Raw genomic sequence first — 15,362 nt, forward strand, 5'->3', positions numbered from 1 at the left:
TTTTTAAAAATGTTCACAATTTAACCACAAAATATTGATTGATTGTACTACGTTTTTACAGAAGATAGCTACTGGTCCTTATTCTCGCATAATACCACTTTGCACCACTAGGTGGGACAGCGAGTCTGTTCTCACATAAGATGAAGAAATATCTAGCTATCTTCTTGTCACCTAACTGTTTATTTATTTAAAAAAAAACAGGCTACTTTACGCAAGTATTTTATCCTATGTTCTACTCTGCTAAGTGTCAAATGAAAAAATACATTTTACTTAGGTACATTAACTTAAAAGCCACCAGGACAGACCCATGAATAGTCATAATATGTCATAATACAACATACAAAGACCTGTAATACAGTGAATGAAGTAAGTAGAGTAAACTTGGTTCTCTCTCTGTTAGCTACAATGCCTGCCTGTAGATAAATGTATCAGTTAAAACAGTGTAATCTTTATATCATACTGATGGAGCGCTTTTTGCAGGTTCTCCAACTCCGACTAGAAGGTGAGTTTAAGAGTTAAATAATCCTTCTCAGAGAAAATACATCAAGCTCTCCACTCTTTAATGAAAGTCTGTTGTTCAGCAGCAGTGCTCACGCACCAGGCCAGGCCCGCTGGTTGTTATATAGCCTGAAGCAAAAACATGATCTCCTAAGACTGTTTGAAAGAGACAGCCACAAGCAGACATGTTTGTCGGCGCACTATACAAGCTGTCCCCTGGACACACATGGAGCGGCTCCCAACAGTTTCCAACGACTGCTGCTTTTCATCGCCCCTGTCTGTTTCCTCTTCCATCACTCTTCTGACACCACCCTCATCCTAGAAGTCAATTTGCTTTTACCTCTGTCCACCCCCCCCCATACACACACACACACATCCTGCATTACTACAGGCATATAACTAGAATGGAAATGAGATGCAAATTCTCCCCTTACTTCTGCAGCATGCGAACACTTGTCTGAGCTAGCAGTACTTCTAACTGTGCTGAGGTCTGTTTGTGGCACTGCAGGGCATCCGTTCAGTTTGGAGCTGGTGGTAAAGTTGGCTAAACAGTGACTGGGTCTATGTAAACAATGACACAGTGTTGTTATGTGTTATAAGATCATTGCCATGCTGTTGTGGGTCACATGTGCACACACAGAGGGCATTTGAATTTGTGGAGGATTTGTGGACTTCAATCTGTTTACATCTGCACCACAGTGACAGATGGCTCTGATCCACATACTATTTTATTGACATTGTGGGATTGTCATCACACCTGTATAACTGATTACTTGTGGTTTATTTTTGCTCTTATATATATACTGATCCGGTGGGACCTTTCTGACTTTAGAAGAGTTTTCATTTAGAGTTGTAGAGTGTGACAGAGAGTGTGTGTTTTGCTGAGGCTGGACTTAGATGGTATCACATTGTCTCACACTGATTACAGTAAAAACAACAGAACTGAGGGCACAGCACACCCGCATGCACACACACACACACACACACACACACATGCGTGCGCACACACACACACAAACACACACGCAAACACACACACACACAAACTTAAACACACACACACCCTGAAGGAAGGAGGTTAGTGTTTTTTTTGTTTTGTGGTGTTATGGGATTCGGGATTCGTTTCTACAGGAAGAGTCCACTTGTCCACCTGTGTCTTTCCATGTGTCCTCTCTAGAGGCATTTAAATGTTCCGCACAGGGATCCCACACCTCCGCAATGATGACTGGCAGGTGACAAATTTACATACATGACATTAGAAGCAATGAGAAATAATAACTTCCATTCTCTCATTTACAAAACAGCCATGTAAAAAGGTGATTATGAGGCGACCTTTACAAAATGACACTAATAATGTGATGTATACCAGTAGAACATGATTGGCTTGCATCCCTCATGTATTTACACAGAGACTGAATCTCTACTTGTTCAAGTATTTGTGTCCCAGCATTTCACATGTTGTAGTTTATCATGTACGAAGAAGAAAACCGAGCTGAATCAATGCAACATTACAGCAGAGTGTTGCAATGTATAAGAATAAAGGTCTACTCTTTAATCATCACCTCACAACAAGACTTTGATTCTGGACGTAGTTCATAATAATAAGCTAAAGTACCTGAAAGAAACTAGATAAAAAGATCAGAACACGTTCAGTGGTGCATGCATTGGTGAGAGAGACTCTTATTTACAAAGGTATTGTCCAGATTGTGTTGTTTTCAGCCATTAGTGCTGTGCAGTTCTGGCTTCTGTTTTTACTGCTGCTGACTCTCAGTGTTTACATTTCAGTGTTGTTCAATAAACAGTAATATTCTTGCATTCTGTTCTCACTCGTACCCATATGATCAGTATTTTGTCAAAATTATGTAGTCCTAACATTTTGGTTAGATTAATTATGGCTGATACTAGGATTGTTTTAATAATGACTCCCATTTGACTTGTATAAAGACTTTTTTTCCCCCAAAATGGGATTTGAGGTAATGTTTGAGTATAAAAAAACTCCCTCAGCAGTTGTTTTTAATGCTGTCTCTAACCTTTCTCCCTCAGATCTAAAAAGAAGGGTTCAGGACATAATGTCCACGCTGTATTCGTACACCAGTTTTCACCTTGCTGCTACCATAGACATATAGACCTAGACGCCGCATTGAACAGGTTGGCCCATCACTGCAGCATGTCAGCATGACCGCCATATTGGATGTGGCAAATTTACCACTAAACTAATACAATGAAACAGACAATGAAATGGACCAAACTTCATGAAGTGTTTAAGCTAATGTCCATCATTGATCCATTCACACAAACAGTAACATATTTGGAAATCAGACAAGCACCAAAGACAACATTTCTATTTCTTATTTTATGTAATTTTTTATCAGTTATCTCTTTTGTTTTGAGCCTCCTTCTTTCTTTTCTTTGAGTCCTCTTTCTCCTTCCTTCTGTATTATTCTTCCTATTATTAATAATATATATATATATAATAGGCTATAAATATATATATATATTCCTCAACACTACTTTTTTTATTTAAAACGTATAATTCTCACTAAAGTGTCTCAATGTAAAAAAAAACACACACTGACACTTATTTAAATTACTTAGCATTTAAACATAATATTGGTTCCTATAAGTAGCAGGCCACATTTTCTTAACTTTATTCGCACCCAAGCTACAGACTGAAGCGCATCTATCACCAACGTCCAGAGCAAGTGCTGTTCATCTGAGAGCTGTCTTCAGAGATTTCCAGAGATCATCGTCTTCATCGTCTGCAGTGAGGGATGGAGTCTCCCCAGGAGAAGTTCCTGATCACCTCTGGGTTCATCCGCGATGGTGAGACAGACAGATTCTCTTTAACATTGACAGTGATGAGCCAAGATGGCGACCATAGTTCCAGAAAATGTATTAACTGTTTCCTTTGTGTTTCTGCACTTTGTTTCTAGGGAAGAGGAGAAGAGGCAGAGGAAGAAGAAGAAGAAGAAGAGGGGGCTGAGGAGGAGACACCATCTGCATTGTGAGTTATGATTATCAAGACTAATGTTTATTATTTTACATAGTTTACAAGAAGTTCTACCAAACAAAGTTTTGTCTGTCTGACATTTGTCTTTCAGAAAGAGAGGAGACGTGAAGACCAGAAGAAAAGCAGTCAGGATGCATGGAGAGCCCTCTTCTTCAAAAAGATAAGTATCCGTTCATCTGTGATGTTTTCATATTCTCTACACACATCAATGTCACATTATTAATGGTCTTTTTTTATTATTTGTCTTGTAGAGAACAGGAAACAAGCGACAGACCCAGAGAGACAGCCAGCATGTACAGTGAGCCCTCTTCTTCTAAAGATAAGTTCATATTTACAGAACATTCTGTATTTTATTAGCACATATTCACGGATGTGTTGTTATGTTCACCTCATTGATAACCATCTCATTTTCTTTCTTTCTTTCAGCAAGCAGGGCTGCGAAAGATAAGTATACATTTATCTCTATACTATTTACCCTGATCAATAATTCTTATGTTTCTACATTTTTGATGATCGCTAATAACTGTTCTGTTCCTTCATCATCCTTTAGGGAGACGAGAGGCAGAAGCACACACCACCAACACAGATAAGTGGATGAAGTGTTTGTGTGTGTTTTTCTTCACAACATTATAATGTTTTAGCCCTGAGCTGTGGATATTACTGACCATTCAGTCTGATTAAAGAGGCCGTTATTAAGTTACATAATGATGTTTATGCAGTTTATGGCACAAGGGACGGAGTTAAAAGTTGCTCAAAGAAATTTCATTTTTCGACAAAAGAAATTTTACATTATTGTTGTTATTCTTCTTCATTTAACCTTATTTAACCATAGATAAAATACACACATTCCTCTTTGTGGATAATTAACTCAAAAACACACAAATATCAGCTGATGCTAACTATGTTCATAACACTAGTAGCGAACTTTATTGCAACTCGAACGAGTTAATTTTATCTCCATTTCATCTCACAGTAATGAATGATCAAGACCTCAACTTGATTTGATTCAATTCTGCTGAATCCAGCTTCCTGCTTGTTTAATGCAACCTGCGTGCTAAGTTTCAATGATAAAAACGAAAATGTGACACCTTAACCCCTGCTTTGTTTCTACAGTCAGTTAGAAGTGCGTGAGACTTTAACAGGCGGCAGACTGTTCCTGCTTGAGGAATGCTGACAAACAGAGTCCATGACATTCCTCTGTTATCACTGACACTTCAGCATGCTATTTTTAAGGTTTATGTTCCAGGGACATTTATTAAAAATGCTTTTAAATTGTACATTGACACAGTATTTCATTAGAAAAGCAGGCGTGAGCAGGTCTGCTTCAGTTGACAGGTGTGAGATATTATCAGATGCAACAAAAAAAAAAACTCTCCTATTGTGGGTTTCTTCTTTATTTGAACTGATGCTTTAGTGAAGAGGTACAAAAAAATTGCTGCTGTGAGATCCTAATGTCTGACATTTCTCAGATTTGCTCAAACAAAGTGCCCTTTCTGGCCTTTCATTACACAGGTACAGACAACAATGTGTGCGTTATTTTATTTTGTGTTATGCGGCAGCAGACTGGAGAGCTGGAAGACGTTTGTGGATGAGGTGACACCCAAGTGAAGGCGGTTATTGTTGTAGAAAGCGTGGGAGACTGCAGAACGAGCTCTGCTACTTGTCGCCTGGTTGAGCCTCCCATTCTGCCCAGTCCAGTTTTGTTTCTGCCGTGATTGATTCTGAGCTACACAGGCGGCAATCACAGCCTCGCACTTTTCATCGCAAGAAATATTTACTTTTGAATAGCTAAATAACAAAAGGAAATTCATAGTGCACATACACAGCATTTCTTTTTAATATAATGTTAAGTATTTAGATCTGAAAAAATGGATAATGAATAACTCTTTTCAGTGTGTCATAGAGGATGTGGGATGTTTTTTGTGCCCTTCTGCTCCTTAAAATTCTCCAAGTTTTGATCAAAGAGTGTTTCAGGTCTTTAAAATGAGTTAGTAATTCTGCTGGCATCTCTGGCTTTGATAACAAAAAAAAACATTAACTGCAGGATGAATTGCTTCTATCATCAGAAGAGAACGAAAATCAATCAGCGGGCAAAAGAAAAACTGCTGAGATTTCCGTGTGTTCTGAGGCTTTGGCCTCCATGCATTCTGCCACACACAAACAGACTCGAGCGCAGACTCTTCAGTGGAATCTTTCCTGCTTGTCAAACCTGAAATTTGTCTTTAAGAGGAAGCAGGAAACAAAAGAATGTTTTTTTTTTCTGGAAGATTTGTTACAAAACAACATAGTGAGACATTTGGATTTGGCTTAATGTTTTTTGTAAAAGCACAATGTAAAGACTTATCATAGGTAGATCTGTGACTTTCTTTCACAACTGTCAAGGCCTCTCCCTGCAAAGAGAAACATACGTTAATCTGTATGTCATTAGTAAAAGTTCACTGTGGGGACAAGAAGTATTTCCTGTTGGTTAAGTTGTTGCACTGCTGGTCATCACACCTACTTTCTAACAGAGAGAAGAAAACGAGCTTTAATTTACGTGTCTTATCCGTTACTATGGATTCATGGGATCAGAGCTGTAGACAAGCGACATAGGAGACGTTTCACTAAAGAAATTATACACACACACGCGCACACACACACGTTCAAACAGTCACATATTTAATTTCTCTGTGAGGATACAGTCAGCAGGATGTCAGCGGGCATGTATGTACCTGCATGGTTTCTGTTGTCTTATGCCAGCCGTTGGTGTTTACTTGTGAAGGATCCTGTGCATTGGAACCCATTTGCACTCTCCTCCATCACCTGTTTTGTTTCTGACTTTTCACAAAACCATCAGCAATGGTTAAAAGAGTTTTTTTTTGGTTAATCCCCATGAAATTCCTAAGAATGATGGTTTGTTTTTTTGCTCAGGATCTCTGTGGTGGATTGTGAACAGTTTGGAGGCAGGTGACAAGACAGCCAAGAAAAAAGTTAACGTCATGCCCGGACAGAGAGCAGCAGTAGTTTCACTTGAAAAAGAGCCAAGGCTCTGAGCCTGAGGTGCACGGAGCAACGATGATGACATTCCTAAACACATTACACACACAAAGGTTTATTAGTGGCCATACACTATAACAACAGTGCTTATTAGGTTTATGCAATGGAAGGTTCCAAAACTGTAGATCTGGTGTTGACTAAATAATGACTGGATTAATAAATATATTCTCATTAATCACTGGATATTATCAGTATTGATCTTAATTAACTTAATGAAGCCCTATAAGGTGTTAGAGTCTATATGACTCTCAACCTCTTCTGATATTTCAGCATCACGTGTTGCCAGGCTACACTAATGGCAGTCACACAAAGTGTGAAACAAAGACCTGCATAAACAACACTTGTACTGTACACGGACGCCTTTTGTTAACAGATGCAGGGACCAGTCGAACCAGCGGCACCTCTGTGTTCAGTCCATCCCAGGGTGGAGCAGAGAAATCACTACAGTTGACAAGCTGGATTTGGCTAACTGTCACCTTTGGTTTTCTGTTTCTGTGTTCCTATGAGGTTCTCTCTCTCTCTTTCTCTCTCTCTCTCTCTCTCTCTCTGTCTTTGTTTCTTTTTTCTTTCTACTGTGTGTGTGTGTGTGTGTATTTGTGTGAAGATCTCAGAGGTTTGTTTGCACAATTCTTCTCTGTATTTTGGTCAATCTCACGCTGTCCTAAGCTGAAATAGACTAACTGGTAGATGTCATTGTAATAAGAACTATTGATTCTCTTTGGTTGTGATTTCAGCTTTTAACGGTTGCACAATGTCAACATGTGTTTGACATATTGACCAACCATGAGGTTGGACATACAGGTTAGACTTTTGTGCAGTAATGTGTAGAAAAACATAGGACAAAGTATGGCATCAACCAGGATAGAGGCTCGGATAAGAGTAGACAGAGAGGTGGGAGGAAGAGTGAGTGGAAAATCAAGTGTTTAGAGTAGAGACTGGGTATGAATTAGACAGGCTGGACTGGTGGTTGCGAACCTTGTGGTGAGGTCGGAGTGAGGGTGAGGCTGTGAGGCAGGAAGCTGGGAAGAAGGGGAGACAACTGCAGACACAGAAGACTTCTGGAGGAGTGGAGATGCAAGAGCAGGATTTTGTGAGAGAATTAAGAATTAAGTGAGCTTAATGAAGTTTGTTATTCAGTCTCTTCTCCCACACAACACACATACCTGTTTCTACAAGCAGACACACAAGGAGAAAAAGGGAGGAGGAGACAGCGACTCACTGTAAAATGTTATATTGATCTGTGCTGCAACAGTATGTTTGACTGGCTTGGCTTGTTTTGCTTGCACGAATGAATTATGTATAACTTAATAGAAAATCCCTTCAGTGCAGTAAGCTCACCTCCCTGTCTTTACAGGCAATATTTACAGCAGCAGTGTTAGCTAAAGGCCAGAAGAGGGCAGCATATACCAACCATCCTGTAATCCAATCCACTCCTTTCAGTCTGTTCATATAGAAACAGGTTGTATAACATTCATTTATACCGCATTTTCCATCACATAATTTTCAGAGATTTGTTTTAACTTGCCTGTGTCTCACACACACACACACACACTCCGCTCAGCTAAAGGAGGCTTTATATGCTGTCAGCCTGTTCTGACCCCTCTATTTGTATGCAAATGTCCTCCTGTAGGACAGTGTTTAGAAGCTCTCGTCTATGGAAATAAGCAGCGGGTTGTAACTGACGCTGCAGATAAAAGGCAGCGTTTGATAAGAGGCCTCTTAGCTGGGAGGCCTCTTATTAGGGATAATGCTGGCTTTTTCTCACACACACACACACACACACACACTAGGAGCTGCTCCATGTCTGACTCTTTGTCTCTTTCCGTTTCTGGTCTCCTCTCTCTCTCTCTCTCTCTCTCTTTCTCATGAATATTTTACCATTTTCATTCCCCTGTTGAGGTTTGCTCCTGCTCTCTGCTTCTCTCCTCACCCACCCCCACCCCCCTCTTCCTCTCTCATCTTCTTCCTCTTCTTCTTCAATCTTTCATCTTGATGAGTGTGAGGCGAGGACGGTGGTATTGATCTGTTTGTGTCCAACTCAAAGCAAAAAGATTTATTATCATATAGGCTACGCCTACAAGATAATGTGCTGCCAGTTGATTAATCTTTTTGTCTCCATGTGAACAGAGGCAGCAAGAAAAAAAAATACTATTTAAAAATGCGTAGACAAACACAGACATGGAGAATGGACAGACACTCCACATCATGCAGGGGAGGAAACAGGAAACCTCCCCTGCATGATGTGAACCTCCTCCTCCTCCTCCTCCTCCTCATCATATCACACACATGCTCCCATGTAACTCTCCTCACTGCAAATCCTCTGCACTTGTAAAACGTTGGCGTGCCACTGGTAACCATGGAGACGCCTGCCTGTCAGCTGCTTAAAAAGCATTCACAGCAATCGCACCATGAGAGGGAAGGAGCCTGTATTCATCACCATGACGAGGGCAGAGCTGGGTGTTAATGTGGTGGACTGTACTGTACACACAACAAGTCCAGTCCAAGAAAACAAGCTTATCATCTAACAGTACACAAAAAGAACAATAAAAGAAAATATAGATGTATTTCAGTGGCTTGTTAAGATTGATTTCAAAAGGGATTGTGTGCTGCTAATGAGCCGATCATCTCTGCTGCATTTCATATTGTCCCTAATAAATAATAACCAAAGATATTTAATGGAATACTTAATCAACCTCATCTTTATCATTTTGGTCTTGTCAGACACAGCACGATTGACAGAACCTGAAAAAGTTTTTCATAATTATGGCCAACATTCATCTCCACATGTAGAAATAAAGCCCCACCATCTACCTGCCTGCACTCGTCCACACCCCCTCCTGTCTCAGTTTCAGTCTGGTTTTTCTCATTGTGTCTGCAGTCCAGTTATCAGCCCTGTTGACGCCCAGCTGAGACAGCCATGGTGGAATGTACACAGCTTTCTGAGTCACATCAATTACAAAGAAAAAAACTGTGCTGTTAATGCCAGAAGCCACCGCAAACTCACAGACTTGGCCTTTATTCTGCTACACTCTCTTTTGTGTGTGTGGTCCCAGGTGTCGGCAGATTACTGACCAGCCGGTGGTGACACACTGCCCTGGCATCTTCCCTCTGTCTGCCTTCTCTGTCCGCCTGCTTGTCTCTCATATGTACCACATGACCCCACTGCACAAAGATCAGGGATGGCAGTGAGCATGTCAATGTATTTTTTTTCTGCCCCTGGTCTCTATGGCAACAGTCAAAGTCAGGCAGAAGATAACTAATAGAGGCAGGTTGGTGGAGATGATTTAGGATGCAAACTTGACTGGAATCAAACACTAACAACTAGTTTTATTACAGTTGTGACTGTATGGATTGTCTGCATGTACCCTCCTCCTGCAGTATCCCCCATGTTAGTCCTGTGAGTATAGCTGTAATATGCTCTAATCCTATAAAGAAGAATAAGGACTGTGGCAAATTTATTATATAACTAGTGTAATTTGGCCATTTTTATTCTCCTTGCTGTATCATCACAGAGCAGGGTCACCTTGGGGAGGGGAGGGAGCAGAGCTAGTCATCAGAGCACAACATGACCTGAGGCCTGGCCACAGATTGAAGCCTCTCTCTCTCTCTCTCTCTCTCTCTCTCTCTCTCTCCTCTGCCATCAGTGCTTCTCAGTCTTTCAGCCAGATTGCCTACCTCAGAAAATCATTTATCATAACTAAAAGGTGCTGGTCTCTGTCTGTGTCTAAAATTGCAGCACTGTTATCATACAAGGTTGATTTAAAAATTCAAACTACAGAAACGGTTTTAAAAAAAAATGTATGTAACACATCTGGCAACAAGGCATCACACATCTTATCAGAGTTTCCATATTTGTGTTATAAATCACTTCCTGTTGGAGCATTGTTTCCAGGAAAACATTGTGTTGCTGCTTCCTACAGGGATATCCTCTGTATTTTTGGCCACAGGATATTTGTACCAGTTCTGGCTCTATGCCTGTTCTAAATATAGCACTGAATAAAGTAACTTACTTTTACAGTAGTGAATAATAAGGTAACAATTTCTAATTGATGATAATGTAAGCTGTAATATCACAGAGAACATTTTTCAGTTTTATTACATGAAGCCATGGTTTTTAACAGCAAGCGTGGGCAGGTGGCTTTCATTGCTATGGTGACAAAACCACAGTAGGAGGCAAGGAATAACAGTAGGAACCTGTAACATGAGATGGAATGATAATTAACCATGTTAGATTGGAAATGCAGAGAAAAATAAGCTCAGTGTGGGACATATCTTCTGTGGTGGCAGTGTAATGTTGTGGAGGAGATGTCCGCTGTAGCTACCACAAACACTTGAGCTGAAGGGGCTGATAAAGTGGTGGCACACGTGACACCTTGCACACACACACACACACACACACACACACACATCCACCTGCAGCAAAAACATTAGACACTGAGCGTAGCACAACCTTTACCTCTTTCATGTGAGATGGTGTGCTTCCTTGTTAAAGCTGACCTGATTTACCTGCCTTTTCTCTGGCACAAGCAGAGCTTGTTCGTTCTCCCTTTCTCTCTATAAGGGTCTGCAGTGTGACCCGACTAGCTGTTGCTAAGTTTATCTTAATATTCTGTGCCCCAGAGGCATGCAGAGGCAGCCCAGAAAAGACAGAGTACACTGTCAGAAAAAATCAGGGGAAGGAGGAGGTGAGGAAGAGGAGGATGGGAAAGAAGAAACTCATGATGTCCTGTGCTTTTAAACAGGAGGGACTATATGGGACCACATGGGACTATAAACAAACATGGACTGACATTTGCCAGAGCATCATGGGTGTGCGATTGTGTGAAGTGTGACCCTTCATTTGCATCACATGTCAGCAGTAAATATGAGCTTCCAGTGATAGCAGGGTGGTGTTTTAATCGTCAGAAATGAGCTTGGTGAGCTGTTCCTCTGCTGTGACCTTTCTGCTGCTGTTTGCCTGCAAAGCTCTGGATCTGACTCATTTAATTATTAACACAAACCCCCTCTAACCATTTCGTGTGGTCCATGCTAATTATCCCACGAAGCACTGGACTGTGTGTATGTCTGTTGAGTAAACTGCTTTACAGCCAGAAGAACTAATCTTCAGTGTTTAATTGTGGAATAAATCCTATTCTTCTACACTGAAAGTCTCCAGCTCACTTATGGTTTCCATCCATCCATCCATCCATCTATTCTCTAAATCTGCTTTACAGCAGATGCTGCTCACAGTTCCAGCTGGTGCACTTGGAAGTACTCCAAACCTATCAGTCCAAATATTGATCCTGAAGTAGGCATTCGTTGTGATTTATCGAGTCTGTGACGTCTGTACAGTGAGCTGACTTCATCACTGTGGATATGGATCCAAACACTCTTTCTGCTTCACTAGAACAACCTCGCTGTCATGTGAGATGTCAGCTCTGCTGGTGGTATGCTGAAGCCGGCAGGATTGAGAGATAAAGGTCCTTTGACTGAGTCCTCAGATAGAGCAGCCATACTGTTTGCCATAGTTCTGGATTGTGCCACATTTATTTATGGTTTAGAACCCTTTTTAGCATAGATTTTTTTTAAAGATCTTTTGGCATATTTGTATCAGGAGTTCATACTGCTACTCGTTGCAGATGGTGCTGTCCATCTGTTACCATTGCAGGAAGGCTTCCACCTCCAAATCTGAAGCCACGGTTGTGTCCTGAAAAGAGATGCTTCCTCCAGTGAACAGAGACACAGACAGAGTTTATACTTGGTGAGGTTTATGTATATTATGGCCTTGTTTGAGAAGTTTGGGAACTAGGACCCTAAGAGACAGGTGCTTCACCTTTGTGAGGCAGTTTGTCCCCCTCAGGAGGACGCCTCCTGGGTTGTCCACCTTTAGAAGGAGCTAGGATGCATTTTCAGTTTTCTGCCCTTGTTTGATACTGTTGCACGTTCAGGTAGCTGCGTTTACCGTCAATGATAGGGTCTGCATAAAGTAATTAAAAGCCAACAGGAGGAATGTTCAAATCCAAACAGTCACAGATTAATCCTTCAGCTGTGACTTGATTTGTCTAAATAATGCTGCATGCAGCTTGTACTATGTGTCTAACAATGTAGAAAAACATATATAAACTCACCCATAGGGAGTCATCTTAGGAACTTTCACTTCAGGCATATTGTAGCACAATAAGGGCAGTGTCTATGTTTGAGCTGTGCCCTCTGATTCTGACTCATAAATTACTCAGTAAAATTAAACATTTGCATGAGCTCTTTCACTTTGCTGTTTGGTCTCCAACATTTTTTGTGTGTGTTTGAGTAGTTTTAAGTTGCAGATTCACATGCCAACAATGCAAATGGTGGGACATGTAACACATTGCAGAGGATGGCTGTAAGCATACCGCTGACCTCACCTTTGGGTAAACCACAGGGTGGGGCTGAGGGAGGTGTTCCTAAAACCATATTTAGTAACTTTCCATTTCAGCTTACCTCTACATAAAGGAGGACGGGAGGGGCAGTCAGACTCAGTGCTTTGGACAGGCCTATTGTCTGTGTATTTACATCACCAACGATTAATTTTTTTTGATAATTAAAGCAAGCCAAACCAAAATGGTGAAATGCCATCACTTACGTATACATAGCAAGTTTACATAGTTGAGGTGTAGTAGCTTTTTACTTTCTACAACCATCACACTGATGTCTCTCAGACGCATGTCTCCATAATCCCACGTGCTGGAAGAAAGCCTTCAACCACCCTCCCCTTACTTTCACTCTCTTATTTTCTCCGTTGGCATACTCTCTTTTTCAAGTTAAAACAGGAGCCCACTCAGCTTTCCCATCTTCATCACCCAACAGCATTTGCACATGGTGTTGGAATTTGGGTGTGTACCTTGGAAACACTAGTCAACAATGTTTACCACACAGATGAAGAGATAATATTGCTAATTGTTTAGTAGCCTTCCAACTTTCAATGAAAAGAAATATATATGTATAATGCTGGAAAGGAGGCCATGATAGTGCAAACAATAGAGCGACAGATGGAAGCTGCGAGAGAAGGAGGAGCGCTGCAGCCCACTCTTATCACTGTTTCATTTGGCTGAGTCTCTGCCACTGCAGCACCATGGGTGGGAGTATTGGAAGCCCACTTTTGTTGTGTAACACCTTTCCTTCCCCCACACTATCACCAAACACTTCTACAACAAGGTGGAATCACACAGCTTTTGACTTCATATTACACATGATCTTCCACATCATCACATGACTTAAAGCCAATCATGCATCCTCTCAAGGCTCATTGATTTCCATGTGCTGATCGGTTGACCTCCACTCTGTAGTGCTGAGTTGAAGATTAGCTTCTTTAGGCTTCAGGATTTATAGAGACAGTGAGAAAACAGCCTCTACACCAGCAGGTAACTAAGTACTATTTAGCACTGACGTCTTATTGACGCGAGGTCAGTGATGTCTGTCCAGGACATCCAGGAATAATCCAAAGCATTTGTTGTGATAGCCATGGTAGAATGCTTTGAATTCATCGTCTTTCTTTTGCTTTCAAAGCCACAGATGCCTCTCTCGGGGCTCCTGTGCAGCTATTTTCCCCTCCACTCTGCTGTGAGGTGCATTGCTGTATGGTGGACAGATTTCTGCGGTTAGTGGTGCTGCAGCATGTTGTATTGTGTGTCTGCGGACTGCTAGAGGAGAGACAGTCCGCAGACATGTTCACTAAAAGGGCTCTGTCCACACTTGTCAAAGGAGCAGGGCTAGGAGACAGTGTTGGTTTTCTGGCAGTGATGATCCAGTGCGTATGTATGTATGTGTCTGAACATGTTTGACTGTCGGGCATCCCTGGAAAGGCTGAGTCAGAGAGATGGGAGGGAAGAGTCAGCGGGAAAGGACAGGAAGCCTCTGTGAAGGGTACCACATCATGATTAAATTCAAGCATAATTCTCCTTTGATGGAGGTCATGTTGTCATATGCAGCTAGTGCTGCACATACACATTTTGCACATACTGAAAAGCACCTCATCATATCAGTCCCCCTGCAGAGTTACATTTTCTGTTGGCCCTAATCACAGCCTGTGAATTATTGAAACCCTGGTGTGTGTTGCACTTGTGTGTGTAAGGAAAAGTGAAAGGGAGTGTGTTTTAATTACCTCTAATTAGAACCTGGGAGTGGGCTGTGCATTGGAAGGCTGAGGCTTGATTGCTATGAGGCTTCCTCCCACTATTGCACAGTGTGGAGCCCACCCTCTAATCTGACTGTCATTTAGCGATCACTAAGCACAGCCCATATATACAAGGTTTGCAATACAAATCACAAGGAATCACACTGATGAGGGGCACTGAATTATTACTGAACACAAAAGTTTTTATCATTTTGCATACCTTTTTCAATCAAGTGTCATATATACAGATGTGACAGGTCAAGATGTGAAAGCAAGCACTACACATTGCAATACATTATGAATAGTATTAACAGTATAAGAAAAAAACAACAGGAAATGAAATCAAGCCGCTACAGTAGCACAAAATTAGAGCTAAGGCCATGGGATTTCCCATCTTATTAACCAACACTATTTATAGCCATCTGTCCTACTGAGGACAGGAGGCTCTTGATTTGGGCTCTGGAATGGCACGTCTCAAGTAAAAAAAAACAAGTTTCAGGTTTGCCACTCTCGTTTCAAATATGGGCGGATGGATGAGAGACAGGACTTGTTTCGGAAGGTCAAACGAAGATTTCACAGATGTCTCATCACTTCCTCCATCCATCTTAACCCGCTTTATCCCACAAAAGGGGGTGGGGGTGTGGGGGGGTGGGGGTGGGGGGTGGGGGGCTAGAATCTATAGCAGCTGTC

The sequence above is a fragment of the Parambassis ranga genome, chromosome 22 (assembly GCF_900634625.1).
Source record: "Parambassis ranga chromosome 22, fParRan2.1, whole genome shotgun sequence".
Lineage (NCBI taxonomy): Eukaryota > Metazoa > Chordata > Actinopteri > Ambassidae > Parambassis > Parambassis ranga.